Here is a 16,169-nt window from a genome sequence, read left to right as displayed (position 1 = left end):
CAGTCATGTAGCATGCCATGTCATGGCTGGCACCGACATATCTGCAACATGTCCCACACTCACCATAACCACTGTACAATGGCCATATCGAGCATTGGGATTCCTTCACGTCTACATGCACCACTCATCCCATGTCTGTAGATTGCATGCATTTGCTACACCAATGCCCACTATTATTTGCTATGGACACAGACACTGTAATCAGACATGGCAATCTATGTGTCACACAGATAACACATGCAGCCATGGTATGTATACCATTTAGTGATGGTGCACAGGACATTGCAGAGCAGATGATACTTGCACAGCAATGTTGTGTCCATGTACACATTGTGTTCCAGGGTGCAGACAATCACTGAACAACTACACACATGCATCACAGCCATGTATAATGCCATTAAATAGGGCCGTCTACACTTGCACTGCATGGTCTTGAGCAACACATATTCTGCATGCTGACAAGTGTGAGGTGAATGTTTGCATTGTGATACTGTCACCCACCTTCACCCACTATTGTGTATGTGTTGGATTGCTGGTGTGTGTGTGTGTGTGTATGTGCTGTGGTGAGCAGTGTATTTGTATTCATGTGTGCATATGTGCATGTGTTCATGTGTTCATGTGTGCATGTGTTCATGTGTGCATGTGTTCATGTGTGCATGTGTGCATGTGTTCATGTGTGCACATGTGCATGTGTTCATGTGTGCATGTCTGCATGTGTTCATGAGTGCATGTGTGCATGTGTGCTAACATCATGTACAGATTGTGAAGTGCGTTTCCTGTCTTCCTTCCACAGGTGCTGAGTTAGGGGTGTCTGAATGCAACAGGGAACCTGATGTCACTGCCACTAATAGTGGAGATGATGAGACATGTATTGTGACACAGGAAGGTCTGACAGGGTCTGTCATTGGTCCACCAATCGACTGTACACAGCGTTCAACCCCCATCTATGCACACACTCATACTGCCAATACATCCCTCATCACCAATGGCCTTAGCTGAGGGAAAGTATACAGTCGGCATTGACCAGGAGAGTGTGGTACCCATGGCATGTGCATCCCCTCACAGCAGCCATAGCCAGATTACTGGAATGGTACCACATAGGCAGATGTCCAGGGGTTCTCGGTCGTATTGCCCCTGGCAGATGTGCCCCCAGAGGTATTACAACCTCCAGTATGTTCCAGGCTGTAATGCAGGCATAGGCACATATGGAATGGTACACCCAACAGGAACTAAGGGCGCAGAGGGTCCATTACATTGCTATCAATGACAGCATCCGTGACCTTGCCGGTGCCATCCAGAATTACACCAAGGTCATTGATAGCCATTGGAGGGAGACATTAGATGTCCTCCACAATGTGTTAGCCATAAGCCAGGACCGTGCAGGATGGATGGATGGGAAGCCAACACGGACGCATGCCAGCAACAGCATCAGCTGGCAGTTGTCGCGGATGGACCACGGATCACAGCCACTCCCGTAGTGGCAGTACCAGCCCCTGCAATGCTGGGGCTGGCCTGTCCATTGACCATCCTACTACACCACGTGCACATGGCACTGGCCAGTCCCAGCAGGGACATGGGTCCAGTCATCATACCTCTGCCTCTGATGATAGCACCCAGTCATGGTTGGTTCCTGATACTGCCCATAGCACCCCTGCCAGGCACAGGTACCGTGTCCATGGCCAGAGAGAGTGATCTGTATGGCCTAGCAGGTACAGTCTGTGGATGTCCCACAACCGCCCGTATATGGCAGCCACATGGTGGAGTTCTGTGCATGCAGACACACACACATTAACCAAACTAGGGCTCACACATACACACACACATTACATCAAAATTGGCCCATGCTGTACTGTTGTCCCTCACACACACACACACGCACACACACACACACACACACACACACACACACACACACACACACACACACACACACACACAGACATGTCGATTGAATGGGTCAATGTCGGGCTCTGGCAAACCAACAACACACCCTCTGCATATGATGACACCTGTGCCACCTCCTGTCATCTGTAACATTGATGCAGGAATAGGCTAACATGGTTCTGATGCACAGGGTGACATTATAGCAGTATAGCAATAGTAGCAAGTTGCCAACAGGAAAGTGTAATGATATCCTTGTAGGTATATCTGAGCAGGCATTATGCATCACAGCTTTGATAGTCATTGTAGCATTGTTTACACCAGTGTTAGGTCTGAGTATGTATTGTCCACCCATGTGCCACTTGGCTGAAGTGTACAGTGTTGCCAGCATGTGTTAGTGAGTGGACAGTATGTGTGTGATGTGTGCATTACAAATTAGCAAGCGTACATCTGTGAACATGGTGTGTGCGCACTGTCTGCATGTACATGCATAGTGGACATGTGGGATGTGCGACATACCCTGTTGTACACATTGTTAACATCTCATGGTACCTTTCGATGGCCGGTATGCATTCTACTACAGATATGTACTAACATGGGTACACATGTGTGTATGACATGGGTTGACACTATCCTGTGGGTGATACTGTTGATATCTGTCAGTGATCTGCAGTCTGGTACTATACACCACCTCAACAGCATGACTATAACCAATCATTAGATGATGTCCTGACAAATGACACACAGTGGTAGGGAACTCAGTAACAGTTGGATCCTTCCGGTACTATACTATAACAGTAACTAGTGGTATTGACTGCCACACATTCCTGGGACCACACCTGTGTGGCATATAGCCCTCTTAGGTACATGCAAACACACTGGGGATATGTCCATCCACATCTGGAAATGCATGCATTGGCCTACACTGCATTCCCTCGATGGGACGCATATCCTACACAAGGGTATCATACAGATACCTGTTGTCCAATACATGCTGTATAGTTGTAAGCCGACTATGGCATAGTCATTCACATTTACTAGACATACTATCCTGACAGTACCACATAGGTGGTAGCCCTCAACATGTATGTTGGGTACCAATGTGTACAGACAGACACGTGTTATGTCATCTGTCCCTTGGTATCCACATATCCATAGGTATTGTGGGGTCCATCGGTTTCACATAACTCATTAGGGGCCTGCATGCATATCCATAGGGCTGTTGTACACCTATGATGACTGTCCATTACTGCCAGTCGTTGTTGTGTATGAACATGTCTGACATATACCCCAGGCAATTACCCTCACTCACAGTACTCTATAGTACGTGTCATGGATGTGTGTGGCACAGATGACCATGGCCACGGATCACTACAGTGGCCGGGCTTATCGCATACATACATACATACATATGTGACCTATGATCTGAGAAGCAGCAGCACAATCTGTCGAAGGAAACAAATGTATTCATGTAGTATGCAGGCCTCACACCTATGTACTGATTGAGGTCACATGTACACATATTTATTTGCCATGCGGATACCCAGTGTGTGCAATGCACATACTGTTTTAATCATATGTCATACTGTAGTAAAAGCAAAACCCACACTGCATTGACCACCTGTGGCACACACAGCGTTTGCAGGATTCAAACCCGTATCTAACTATTTTATGATACTAGAGGGATACACATTAACACAGCGTGCTCTATGCTTTGCTGGGTGGCTTCTATTCTCCTAATATATTTGTAGGATGCTGACATCATCAGACATTCCAAAGAGGGATGTACCTCTTTTATTGTGTTTTCCCAGTCTCCAAAAAGGCTACTCCTCTCAAAGGAAATCACACACTGTCAGCGTTTGCAGGATTCAAATCCCTACCTAGCTATGTGATGATACTAGAGAGACATGCATTAACACAGTGCGCTACAGGCTTTACTGGGTGGCTTCTGTTCTCCTGATATATTTGTAGGATGCTGACATCATCAGACATTCCAAAGAGGGATGTACCTCTTTTATTGTGTTTTCCCGGTCTCCAAAAAGGTTACTCCTCTCAAAGGAAATCACACATACACCCCCCCCACTAAAACACACTGTCAGTGCTTGCAGGATTCAAACCCCTACCTAACTATGTCATGATACTAGAGGGACACACATTAACACAGCGTGCTATTTGCTTTACTGGGTGTTTTTTGTTCTCCTGATATATTTGTAGGATGCTGACATCATCAGACATTCCAAAGAGGGATGTGCTTCTTTTAATGTGTTTTCCCAATCTCCAAAAAGGCTACTCCTCTCAAAGGACATCACACTCCCCACAAAGCATCACAGACCATGCATATGCACCTAACATTGTGCAAATCTGCCTTTTGCTTTGTTGCCTGCTAAAGACCACACTCACAAACTCAGCAACCACACTTGGCTTTCTGGGGAACACTAGACAATATGACAGTTTCCCCAAACACCATTATATTGGGTGATGTCAAATACCCACACATTGACTGGGGATAGTACTCAGGCCCTAACACCCTCGCCCAACAGTTGCTACTATTTGTAAACTCATATGCTATGGCACAACTGGTTACCACACCCATCACCAACATGGGGACTCTATGTTCCACACCTGCAAAATACCCTCATTGGTAAGGACGGAACATACTTTATCTCACTGGACATCCATATCCTGTCCCCACACCCATCCTGGGTAATCTTGGTGAACTTCCCAAAAGCAAACATCACACTTCTCCATACCACGGTGGTATCCTTCAGAGACCCTGGGTCAGTGGTAAGTATGGCTCAGACTGTTGAATCCTTTACATACACATTTCTATGGACACCTAGTGGACTGCATGGATCGTGCCAGCTAAAATAACACCTGGGCTCACTCCTCCAATGGCAGGGGACCTGTCTGGTGGACCCTGGCCATTAATACGCTATACAACAAAAGGAGGAAGCTACTACATGATAGAGCACAATCCCAGACAGGGAAGGCATCTGTGATCTGTACTAGCAAACAGCTACAATCACTCGTGTATTTATGTCAGACCCGCTTCTAATGGACAATTGCACCAGACACATCGGACACTCACAAGGCCTTCTTCAGTTAATTCAGGTACATGGCTGGACACTCACTGATATGCTGTGTGGTACTGCATACTGACTGAACATACCCTGAACCCACACACATTGCCAACATTGTGGCAAACAGGTTCAGTGTAGATGTCTCCCCCCATCCCCCCTAAGGAGGTACTGTCCATCCCAACAGAGTGTAACCTCCCTGACATCACGAATAAACAGGTGAGTGCTGCCCTCCCCACAGCAGACAACACAGCATCAATGGGACCAGATGGGGTCTCGGCCTGTGTCGTACATGGCCTTCATGACAGACGTAACCCTCACATTACATCACTGTTCCATATCAGAGTTACTTCAGGATTTGTACCTATGGAATGGCGTACAGCGATGGTGGTCCCGCTCCACTGAATACTGCCACAACAGACCACAGACAATATCGGCCTATAAGGCTAACTAGCCTGTTCTGCAAAGCTATGGAGTTTATTGTAATGGGACTCATGCACATAGACATGGGAAACCTACAGACACTGGGTCCTACACATTACAGCATTGTTGTGGCCAGATCTTGCCTGTTGGACATGTTTGTATTCTTCAAACAGTTACCAGGTCCATCAGTGTTGGGACGATTGTCCACACAGCCTGCCTGGACCTTGCACAACCCTTCAACACAATATCCCACTCGGCCATTATGCATAGGCTCACTGGCATCAATATCGACACATATCTCACATGATGGATTGCTACCTGGATCAGGGATAGCACCCACATGCTCAGTGTTGCAGGTGCCATGTCTGACTATACACCAGTTACACATGGCATCCCACAAGGCTCAGTCCTGGGACCTCTCTTGTTCAGTATATATTTGTGTGATGTACAGGCTATCACAGGAGGGATATGGCTGCCCATGTTCACAGATGACTGCAAACTGGGTGCCATAATCAACTCTCCAGCTGGCACATGCATACTCATACAGGGTCTCACAGAGATAGGATGACTGGTGACTGAGCCATGGCCTACGGCTACATGCCATTAGTTGCATAGTCATCCCCTTTGAGAATGACAACATGCCCACACATTACCACATAGGTAGTCATCCATTACATACGGTAGTAGTTGTTATGGGTTTGGGAACATGACCTGTTTGTACTCTCGCCTTTGACAATCACATTGCCAAAGTGGTTAGACAGTACTTCTACATAGCCCACCAAATCCAACATGGTGTCACATGTTGATCACGTGTGGTCATTGTGCCCTTATACTCATTACGACCATGCTTGGTTACTATGCCACATTTGGGATGTACCTTACCCAACACCTGCAGCAACTGTAATGGCCACAAATGTTACTCATCAAGCAGATGTAGGGACTCACACGGATGCCCTGCACAGTTCAGATACAGTAACTCCAGCTCTACTCAGTCACTTACCACCTAGACGGATGTGTTGTGTGCCTGTAGTTTAAGGCAATATCTGACCCAGAATTAATGGACATGCTCCACCTCAGTATGTCCAACTCCCTTGGAGCTACACACTCCAGGGACATATACCTCAGCACAGATGTTAACAGGACATGCTGGGGGACAGATTATTATCCAAAAGGCTCCACTCACTGCGGAGTGTAGTCCCAGTTTTGCATAGGCACAGCCACCAACTGACCACCTACAGGTGACATCTTGACAAGTGGATGGGTGATCGTAAGTGTACCCATGGGATATCTTCTGGGTCCCTGCTAGACAGAGGCACAATACACTAAACGTAAATGGGCTATCTTGTGTGACCTACTATTCACAGGCACAGTGTTCTGATTTGACTGGGTTGCAGCAGCCAAACACACTCTGGCTATGCTTGTACATGCCCTAGGGCAGATAGCCTAGTATCAACCTCTGAACCTATGATAATGTTCATGATGCACAATGTTTATTGCTGATACTGTTTGCAGGTTTTTATCATCTTTGCTTTCCCACTTTCTATGAACCGCTTAGGTATCTGCAGAACATATTTGATTATGACAGGGTTCCACTATATGATATACGTGTTTGTTGTCATATCAGTGTGTGCACAGGGCAGATTGCTGGATAGTGAGAGGTTCCTGGGTTAACACATGCAACTGCCTGATATGTGTGGCCCACTGCTGTACTCCGACATGGCCTAAGTGTGTGAGGATGCCCAGTTCAGACTGTCAGTGTTCTGTTGCCTGACATTTGTCTCATGTATTCAAGTGTGTGAGCATGCCCAGTGTGACCTTTCAGTATGTTGCTGTCTGAGGTCCACTACATTTGTTGATGTATGTGTACATGTCCAATATTAACATTTCTACTCTGTGTGTTGAAAGTCAGGCTCTATTCTTACTGCAGGACTCACCTTTGTGTCATAACTCGACAGGGATTATGCTGTGCCTGCAGGGTTTCCATGGAATACTTTGCATAGACTTATCAACATTTCTTCATACAGGCGAACCACTGCAATACTGTCATGATTTAGTGGTTCAATACTATGACTATAGTGCACAGTGTCCTGGGTTCGAGGCCCATTACCACTTATATTTTCATACTGAGCAGACCAGACTGCTTAAGGGCCAGTAGAGCAACTATGAGCATGTTGGCTTTTGTTCAGCTATGCCCTACTTAGACCCAGCTTGTCCAACATTGCTCAATATTAACCATCATTGCTGGACGTTGGCCAATATTACTCAACATTGACCACATTTGTACTAGTTTGTGTGCAATTTTGTTTACATATACTACATGGTGGTAAATGCTGTTTAGCACTGCTTTATATTTCTTAACACATGGCAATCATGCCTCAGGTGTTGATGCAACGCTGCCTATGTCGGATGCACATACTACACTCCCTATACATGTTTGAAATCAGGTAGTGTCAAAGTAGGCATCCCTTTTACTATATGTGCGGGTCAGAGAGAGGTCTCATTTCCAGAGTTCCTACTGAGCCAGTGTATGTGCTATGTGTTGTCTCTTTGCCAAGGCCAAAGCATACTGGGCATGCCTCCTTCTGCCTACTGTGGCAGGATCAAGTTGTTCCTCCTCTGAGTCACGCTCTTCCTGTGATGGCCTTGGCAATGGTGGGGGGCTGTTTGGCCCGGGCCTATGCTGTTCCTGCTGCAGCTGTTTTCGCAGGATCATATTATGTAGCATAGCACATACCATGACAATTTGGGTACATGTAGTTGGTGAGTACTGCAAGGCTCCACCAGTTGTGTCCAGGCACCGGAACCATGACTTGAGCAACCCAAACACATGCTCGATTACATTTTGTGTTTGTGCGTGTGCCTCATTATGGCATTCCTGTTCAGGAGTGTGCATTTCTGATGGGTGTCATCAGCCACGGCTCCAGTGCAGAGCCGGCATCTCCCACTAGGTGTCCATGTGGGATGTCCCCATTGGCAAATGTCTGGTACAGCTGCGTCAGATGCCAGATATGGGAATCATGGTAGCTTCCAGGGCAGCCAGCACACACATTCAGTATTATGCCCTGGGCATCACACATGACCTTGCAGTTGATGGAGGGGAAGCCCTTGCGGTTGATGTAGACCCTACCCCGCTCACTGACTGGTGCTTTGATGCATATGTGCATGTAGTCTATTGCACCCACTACCTCAGGGTATTCCGCTATTTGCTGGAAGAGAAGCATATTGCTGGCCAATACCTCACAGGAATTGGGGAATTATACATGATCACCGACATGTGCTGACATGGCATCCAGGAACTGATGCAGTACCCTGGATGCTGATGCCTGTGATATCCCCATCATATCACCAGTTGGTCTCTGGAAGGTACCTGTTGCTAATATTCTTAGGCCAACACATACCTTAGTTTCCACTGGGATGGGTTTCCCTCTGTTGGTTCTGTGTGTGAGGTGTGGCCTGCACAGCTCAACAATTTGCTGCAAGAGGTCTCTGTCCACTCTATAGATCTCCACTATCTCCAGCTCATGTAGCCCCTGGTCGGTTACCCTGGGCCTGTACACTCTTCTCGGTCTCCTCACTGTGGGTTGTCCAGCAGCATTTGCATTATCACCACCCTCAGCCTGTTGCATATGTCGCCTTATAACAGCAATGGCAGCCCCTAACATTTTTGTCTCAGTAAAGCTTTTTCAGTTTTCACTTCTATTAGCTTACTGCAGTGTTGCAGTGTCTCTTGAGAGAAACATAATGGACTGTTGTTTGCAGAGTTTTAAGTGCTGGGCTGGGCTGAGCTAGTGTTCTGCCTGGGTAATTGCCTGATTCTGATTGTTTTCACCTGCTAGCTCTGCTAGTACTCCCTGGTAACTTCCTTACTATTTGGTGTGCTTCCTTTTTCCTTTCTGTTTCCTGAGGGGGGAGCGCCACACACACAAGCGCAAACATGCGCACAGCTGCTCACACGTGCACACGCATCCTTACACGGACTAAAATTTGCTTATTCTTGTTAAAACGTGCACACACCAGCACAAACGCGCTTACAACTGTTTACACAGCTTTACATATGCTTACTCAAGCTTACACGCGTGCACATGCTAACACGCGCGCACACTGTCTTACTCGGGTTTACTGGTGCGCACACTCACGCATGCATGCTCAGCAAGAAACTTTGGTGCTATCCACGGCATACACCTTCCATTTCTTGACTTTACCTGGCCTACCTGTTGACACACCTCTTTCAATAATATGTAATTGTCAGCTGACACATGACACTTTGCTCCAATGAGCTTCACTCCTTTCGTACATACCCTCCTCGTGATGTCACCTATCTTCTACTCTGTTACTCCCCTTATCCTACTCCTACACTCCACTGACTGTGCTCATTTCCTATGTAAACTTGCGATTCACTGACCTAACTATCATTTGCATAGGATTTCCTACTAATGCTTGGTTACATCTCTTAGACTGAGCTTCCCTCCTTAGCAACCTCTACTCGGTGGCCATGTTGTCTTCAGCCTGCCATTCACTTGCATTGTAAATTCATTTTAGCTATAAAATCCACATTTGTGGATCTTAATTATTAATTTTCTGGTTTTGAGGGTGGCGCATTTGCGCGGCGCTGTGCTACAGTTAAACCCCGGAGATCGGGATGAAAAAAAAAAAGTTATTTTATTTCTATTTTGCATCACTTCCCATTGCCAATGGCCATATTTTCGGCCGTTGGCATGCTTCCTCCTGTAAATGCATGCTTTTTTTGCAGCTGTCATGGCTCTGTTTTGCTATTTGCAGAACCATACTCAGTCATCAACTGAGTACATTTCTGCAAATAACACTACTCCTACTTGGACAGGTTCGGGTTTCCTGCATCGCAAATTTACCTCATTTACATAGCTTTCACCTGCAATTGAGGGAATTTGCATATCCAAGCCCTGTCCGTGTAGGACTAATTTGGAGAGCTCAGTTGCACGCCCCTACCAGCTCTTCCTGGATCGCTTGTCGGACATGTTGGCTGCATGGAGTCTTACTCTACTCTTAGACTCTGTGCAAGCCTTCGTGAATCCGGCCGTATATGTTCTCTTATTTGGCTAAAAGAGTTAAAGTGCCGCTTATAGCAGACATGAGTAATGAAAGAGACCCTGACCTAAACTCATAGTTTCAATGATTATTATATGATCCATGGTGATATCACTTGAAATTTAAATGATACAAAACTAGTTAGTATAGTAGCCCTCTGAGCAGGATACTAGCACTTAGAATTTCATCACAAAAAAGTGGAGTATAACATTTACCACACATTTTGGAATTAGATTTTAAAAATGATACTGGGGTATTTTCTGCTACAGAGATTTTTCAAAACACAGTGGTGCAAGTATTACAAGGAATGCCGAATGTCAAGAAGTTTGCGTGTCCTTCATTAGATCACTGTTGCAGTAGCTGTACATATATGGGATATATCTTGCCAAGGATGTTGGATGCCTGACCAGTCTCCAAAGTTTCACAATCCTTCATCATGCTGCGTATGTCTACCCTAAGCATGAAGTATATGTCGGTATAAGAGGGAAGGACGAGCGAACCAAAGTTCAGAGATTTTTGAGTATGTGTACTCATACAGACTTATTGTCAGCTCAGAAGAATGAATATCAGCAATTAGCTTCAGCTACAGCTTCAGGCAAATGAGTGCCCCTTTGTAAAAGTTATCCATAAAAATTATTATGATTGTCGGAAGGGACAAATGTTCTTGTGGTAGACAAATCTCCTATAAGGACACTCACATCAACTGCGGCTTTTATTAGGGAGAACAGGATGATATCAAACCCTCTAAATAATCTGCCTTTCCTTTATGTCCAAAATAGTAAGGACTAGGTTAAATGCTTTGGCATTTTTCTTTGAAAACAAGCACCTCAAGAGTCTTGGCAAGTTCAACCACAAAATCCCATTCAGTGGATCTTCCCACCTCAGCAAAAAGGGAAATTATCAAGAAAGGTTAACAAACAGATTTGGATGTCTATCTGTTTTCTGTGGTCTCAGATTGATGATTTGCTGAAGTACCTTGTTATCTATCTATTTACTTATTGATTGATTGATTGATTGATTGATTGATTGTCGTTAGATGGCTGGATAGGTTAGCTGGTAACCAGACCCTTTTCAATCATGACCCAAGCCCGTAAGTTTAGTACATCAAATATTCAGTGATATCACACCAGTTCCAAAAGCAAACAATTTACAATACAGATAGAAAAATATAGTAAGATACAGATTTACAACAAATGTTTTACAGCCCTTGCATTGCCAGACCATATCTCTTGGTGTCCTTTTGTGTGTCCCCTCCAGAGGCCTCTTAACGCTGGGAATATCCTACATCCCTTCAGACTGCACATCAGGTTGAAAATATTGGGAAGGGGAAATGATTTATTCTATCTGATGTTAAGGGAGGTATGCACCAAATACTAGTGAGGGAGAACTTCACCGAGTCACTTATAGAGGTCTGATCTGTATATTTCCTTTCAAAAAAAAATTTAGATTTGCGCCCTCACAGAAAAATATACAAAAACATACTGTCTCTTCCTTCTACCCCTTCTGTGCAAAGTGGATCGGTAAAACAGGGCTAATGCCATCCATTGACTTCAGCCATCCCTTACAGCCTTTACCCTGTACATACAAAGAGAATCCCCATATTTTCTCATATAATCTGATATACAAATATATATGCAACATATACAGAGATATGAATTGGAACATGAAAAGAGATTTATATGTAAAATTGTAACAGCTTCTTATTTAAAATTATTTTGCTCTAGGAAATGGCCTAACTTGTGTGTGTGTGTGTGTGTGTGTGTGTGTGTGTGTGTGTGTGTGTGTGTATATATATATATATATATATATATATATATATATTAAATATATATATATATATATATATATATATATATATATATATATATATCAAAAGCAAGAATTACTAGGTCCTAGAGCAGTCAAATTTGCTGAAAAATCCCAAAGTGGAAGCAGTCTGTAGCAGAAATCAAAGTGTAACCACTGTGTTGAACTTCAAGAACTAGTTACACATAAAATAGCAAAAGTTGAAGCTTTTATTCACAGAAAGGTAAGCACTTTTGCAGAGCACAGCACTCTGCTTCATCAGACAAAAAGTGAAACAAGAAACCACTATTTAAAGGCTCTCATTCAAATAATATCATCAAGACTTTGCATAATTAATTATTTAAAGAGATATGTATCAAAACTTAAAAACTTTTTTAAAACCTTACATATACAAGTATCATGTTTAAAATTCATGTAAATGACATAGAACATGAATTCATGTAAAAGACAATGACAAAAATGTAGTAAAATAGAATGAAATAAATTGAGTAAAGACAGCAAAATGCCAACAATATTATCGAAGGGGGCGTCCTCTCAAAATTGGTTTCAATGGTACAGTTTCATTGAGGCCATTGCCCCTATGTGCTCCCATTCTAAGAATCCACTTCACCTCACATTCTTCAGTGGCATTTACTAAATTACCTAGCCGTGGATCTATCCTCTGTACTTGTAAAATTTGAAACTTAAAAACATGATGCATACCTTCAGTTAGCATGTGTTTAGAAAGGGCACCAGTCATCTCTCCCCTCCATGTACTATAATAATGGTCCCTTATACGTTCACGTAGAGACCTATTTGTTTTCCCTACGTAAAATTTAAAGCATAATGTGCAATATGCAATGTACACCAGGTTCCTAGTGTGGCAAGATCCATTAACTCTTAACTCCCACAAACGTCCGGTGTCCGGATTCCTGTAAAACCTGGATTCATCAATGTAAATGCATTGGGAACAATTACCACACTTCCTAGTGCCTGTGTGCAGATCTGATGTTTCCTTAGTACCTAAATTTGTGTAGCATAACTGTTGTTTCAAACTATTCTTGTTTTTAAAAGTAAAGGAGGGGGTATCCCCTAAATACTTACTCATTTGAGTATCCAATTGCAATTTATGCCAATGTGTGTGGACAACATCCTGCACAAACCCTACATTGCTACTAAAAGGGATAACAATAGCTAAACCAGAAGTTCTGGTTCTCAATGATGAAACTACGTTGCGTCTAGTACCAAAATAAGGTCTTGCTGTATTAGTGCGCTCTCTCCTCACATAAGAAAAAATAGGACTGATTTCATTGTCTGTGTAGCCTCTATTAAGTAGGCCACTTCTAAGGTTCCGTAGCTCCATGTCCAGTATATTACTTTCACAACATAATCTGGACATCCGGAGGGCCTGTCCCTTAATAACATTCTTAAATACAACATTGTTGTGCATACTGTCACGGTGCAGAAAGGAGAAACAATAGCATTCTTTTCTAAACAACTTAGTCTTACAAATATTCTCCTCAAAATAAACAGTGACATCTAAATAGTTAACAAAAGTGTTAGAAGAAACTGATGTGAACTTCAAAAAAGAAGTAGTTGTGTTCAGGAAATTAACATAGGATAAAAACATATCTGTACTACCTCTCCAAATTATAAAAAGGTCATCAACAAAACGCCTAAAAATACAACATTCAAATTGGTTAAAACATGCTGTTGCTCCCAGGCTACCATGACAAGATTAGCATAAGAATTAGCACAACTAGTGCCCATTGCTATCCCATTTATCTGTTTATAACACTGGTCTCTGAATAAAAAGATATTATTGTCAAGTACTAACTCAAGCATCAAACATAAAAAATCAGCCTTTTTTGAATCCATGCCTCCTTGTAACATAAGGTCTCTAACCATAACAATACCTATGTCATTGGGTATACTCGTAAAGAGTGCTACAACATCTAAAGTGCCAAGTAGTAATCCTTCATAACATTCAAGCTTACTAGTAAACTCAAAAAGATCCTGTAAAAAGTGTTGAGTATCCCTCAACACGTATTCATACTGTTCTAGCACCTTTCTTAACTCATAATCCAAATATACTAACAAAGGCTCCGTGAGCCAACCCCTCCCAGCCACTATGGCTCTGAAAGAAGGCTTAACGGCGTCTTTGTGTACCTTAGGAAGACCATGTATTCGAGGTATTAAATGATGTTCAACTATCAAATACTTAAAAATATCATCTGTGATTAAACCCAAGATAAAACATTCATGTAAAGAGAAATTAATATTCATTTGTATGTCCATGACTATAGCAGTAGAGACTAACTGATACAAATCAGAGGCTAGCATGTTCTGCATAGAGTTAAAGTAATAGTCAGAGTCCAATACAACCACAGGTCCACCTTTATCAGCAGGTTTGACTACAATGTCCATATTATTCCGTATACTATTTATGGCCAGTTTCTCTTTTTTGGTTAAATTGTCAGAGTAATACATTGTACTGTTTGCAAAATTATTGTATAAATCATGCTCAACAGCTTTCATGAACACTTCAATAGTTGGTGAAAAATGGGGTACATATAGACTTTTTCTCCGAAACTGTGTCTGTTGTTCAACACTATAATCATTGTCTAAAAGTTTCAAGGCTAGAGAATGCAAAAACAACCGTACTGATATAATGGCATCACTGATATCCATACTAGTCGAAGGTATGAAGCCAAGTCCTTTACTTAACAAACTCAGTTCATTAGGCAACAGGGGATATCTAGAAAGATTGAGAACTAAAGCCCCTGGTTCCAAATTCGTTTTAATGTTTGAGCTGAAGCTTGTAAGGGGCCTTCCTTCCTTTTCTGACCCCGGGGTACATCGCTTTCGATTGATCTCTTCCTCCCCGGTCTGATTGGGAGGGGAACCACCGGAAAAGACTGTCTTTGTTGTACGAAATCACGTTCTTTTTGCCTAACTACCGAATGCCCATGAGTTGATGCTATGTCTTTAGTGAATGTGTTAGGGTTGTTAGAAGCAGGAGATGGAGAATTTTTACCCACTGCACTTGACTCAGGTACTTCCACTGCCAATGTGTCAACTACAGTCTCTAAAAATACACCGTCTGTACTAGCCGGACGTTCTGCATTGTGACTAGAACCTAACACAGGTTTATTTACTGTGGGCACTGCTATAAAATCATGTCTTGCCCTTGTAGTAGATGATGTTTCCAAACCATTCGGTCCTTGCGCTCTAGTGCGTTCACTACTAATTTCATTACGTGGCCAAAAGAAGACATGTTGTTGTTCAAAGTCATTAATGTCACGAAAAAGCTTTCTTTTCTTAGATTCCAGCAATCTAGACTCATAACGCTGTACTTTATCAATTGTTTCATGTATAAAAAGTTCAGCTCTCCCATCACCACCAGCCTCAGCTAAATCAGTTTGCTGTTTAACTAAAAAGTCTCTTAATTCAAACACTTTAGGCATAAAGAAATCAAGTAACAGTTTAACATAAGACTTACTTGTCTCCAAATTGATTTGTTGCCACCTGATTAACAGGTCCGGATAAAGATTTCCATAGGTTGGCATTGTCAGAACACGAAGCCCTCTGGGTATGACATTATTTTTCAAGCATGCTTCCAGATGATAGCGTTGACACTGCAGTCTTTTAAATTTATAAACATTATCTTCAAACTCTTTTCTCAACTTCCTGTACCTGACTTCATTTGTATTAGTCATTTGAACTGTTCCACCATTCAGGCTGTCTGTATCAAACAATGGGTTTGGATTGTCAGTTAATAGGCCCCTAAGCCTGCTGTAGGAGTCAACAGGCCAGTCATTTACTTGAACATCTCCTGCTGCTGCTTCCATAATTCAAACAAACAACCCCAACAAAATGTCAAAAGCAAGAATTACTAGGTCCTAGAACAGTCAAATTTGCTGAAAAATCCCAAAGTGG

General features: G+C 43.1%; 1 protein-coding gene across 1 annotated transcript in view; it reads left to right on the top strand.

Moving 5' to 3' along the window:
• PRSS56 (serine protease 56) overlaps positions 1-16,169 on the top strand; it is a 2,212,799-nt gene that overhangs the window by 1,488,192 nt on the left and 708,438 nt on the right. The window lies entirely within an intron of this gene.

Source organism: Protopterus annectens, chromosome 4.part1, assembly GCF_019279795.1.
Source record: "Protopterus annectens isolate FY-2018-M chromosome 4.part1, PAN1.0, whole genome shotgun sequence".
NCBI classification, from domain to species: Eukaryota; Metazoa; Chordata; order Ceratodontiformes; family Protopteridae; genus Protopterus; species Protopterus annectens.
This window is presented reverse-complemented; position numbering and strand designations above follow the sequence as displayed.